Source organism: Olea europaea, chromosome 7 (assembly GCF_002742605.1).
Source record: "Olea europaea var. sylvestris chromosome 7, O_europaea_v1, whole genome shotgun sequence".
Classification (NCBI taxonomy): domain Eukaryota; kingdom Viridiplantae; phylum Streptophyta; class Magnoliopsida; order Lamiales; family Oleaceae; genus Olea; species Olea europaea.
Genome location: NC_036243.1, coordinates 1668610 through 1671027, shown reverse-complemented (window position 1 = coordinate 1671027; position 2418 = coordinate 1668610).

The window sequence follows — 2418 nt, the reverse complement described above, 5'->3', positions numbered from 1 at the left end:
TTATGTCCCCGTGTCCCTTATTTGACCTAGTTTGAGTATGGGGATTAACTTAAAAGAAGGTTTGTGTTGATAACTTTGCTAAGACATAACCCCACTTGATTTTGTAGTGTTTGAAAGGTTAGGCTCTAAATCCACTTTTCAGGATTACGTTAAGATAGTAGAGTGTAGAAAAAAGATTAGAAAAGCAAATAGAAATGGAGAGCTCGACCCGAGCGATCGGTACTATTTTGTGCATAAAAGTCTCATCAAATTCTCTAATCATGCTTAATAAAACGGGTTAATTTCACAAACAGTCACTGAACTTACGCGAAAATTACAAAACGGTCACTAAAGTTCAAAATTTTCGGTAATGGTCACTTAAGTTTCGAGACGCTTTCAGAAACGGTCACTGAAATTTAAAAACACTTTTTTTAATTTTTTGGGCTACTTTTGCGACAACTTTCGACCATCAAGACGACCGGATTTTGATGCCGTTGGAAAACCCAATATCCCCTCTTTAATTATCACCTAAAATCTCCCTATAACTCAAAAGAATTTGGTCGAAATAAACTCACAAAGTCGGCAACCCACTTGAGATGCTGATTTTGTAGGTTTATTCTGATCGAATCATTTAGAATTTGGGGTTTTGAATGGTAATTGAAGAGAACATTGTGAACTTTCCAATGGTATCAAAATTTGAAGGTCTTGGTGGTTGGAAGTTGCCACAAAAGTCGTTCAAAAAAATCTAAAAATCTAGGTATATTTTCAGATTTTTTGGGCGACTTTTGCGACGATTTTTTGGTCAAATCCTTTCGAGTTACGAATAGATTTTGGGTCGTAATTGAAGAGGACGTCGTGGCTTTCCAATGGTGTTAAAATTCGGCGGTATTGATAGTCGGAAATGGCCGAAAAGTTGCCGCAAAAGTAGCCCAAAAAATTGAAAAGGCGTTTTTAAACTTCAATGGCCATTTCTGCAAGTTTTTAAATTTCAGTGATCGTTTCTGAAAGTTTTTAAATTTCAGTAACTTCGATGATCATTTTTGAAAGCACCTCGAAACTTAAGTGACCGTTACTGAAAGTTTTAAACTTCAGCGACCACTTTGTAATTTTCATGCAAATTCAATAACCGTTTGTGAAATTAACCCTTAATAAAACATCTCTATCGATGAAGAGTTCACCGAAGCTTCTATTGCCTCTAAAGTCATGATACTATCAATTAGGGAAATCTTGTTTGGCCAGGCCAAAAAGCAGGGCTCTATCAATTAATGGTGTCACCTCAAGTGCCTAGCCATATAGCCATATTTATAACCTCAATTTTTTAAAAGTTATTATTATTATTATTATTATATGTTGTCATACATAGTTATATAAAATTTTTGAAATTTAAATTATATCGACGTGCATAATTTATAGAATTAAGCTAGGTGTACACCCACTATGTACATCTTGCTTGACACCCTGCCCATGTATAAAGAATCTAACTATTATTTGAAAAAAAAATATTGTTAAAATCGTTGTATAGAATTCCGCCAAAGGTTTACATGTATCATGATTCCTAAATTCGATAAATATGTATAAGGCAAAATAGAAGAAACAATTGTGGTATTGGAAAAATGTTCTTCTTATTCAAAATATCGATTAAAACTCTAAAGTTAAAATATGAATAACGTATTGCGCTGAAATATTGCAAATATTGACTAGATGTTATATTCTTTTTATGAAAATATCACTTGCAATAATTAATTGAAGTATGATATTTGACAGTGTTACCTTAAAAATATTATTTTTGGAGGTGTAGAAAAGCTTATTAATGAAAATTTATCATCCATGTTGGGTGGAGCAGTATAAAGAGATGAAGAGAAAGTAATTAAAGCACTAAACATATAGAAATGAGTGAGAGATTAGTGTATAGTACTTATATATTCTATGAAATATGTAGATAAAAATTGATTTGACTTTTAGTAAGTTAAACTTAACCATTTAGTGTCAAAATAGGTTGCGTCTAGCCCATAGCATCCTAACCTTCTCAAAAATCAAAGGGGTAAATACCCAAAAACCTACCTTTTAAGTATACATTTCAAATATCAAATCTTGAAACTTTTCTTTTCACAAATCAAGGCTTAATTCATCTTTTAAATAATAATAATAATATTATAAAATCAAAATTTATTCCATATAATCAACCCCATCCACCTCCATTTCGTTCAAAACTCAATTTCATTTCTAACCGTATCTTGTCTCTTCCCTCCCTATCTGTTCTCTCTCTCTATATCAATCTCTCTACCTAACCCATCACCTTTCTATGTTCCATTGCCGAGCTGTTTGTGACGACGCAGATGGAGTACTAGCCACCACCGCCAAATGGTGCTCCCGCTGAAAATTGCATGATTCTAACAAATCAGCTCAAGTTAAATCACATTCTTGGCTGATTGGTTCACG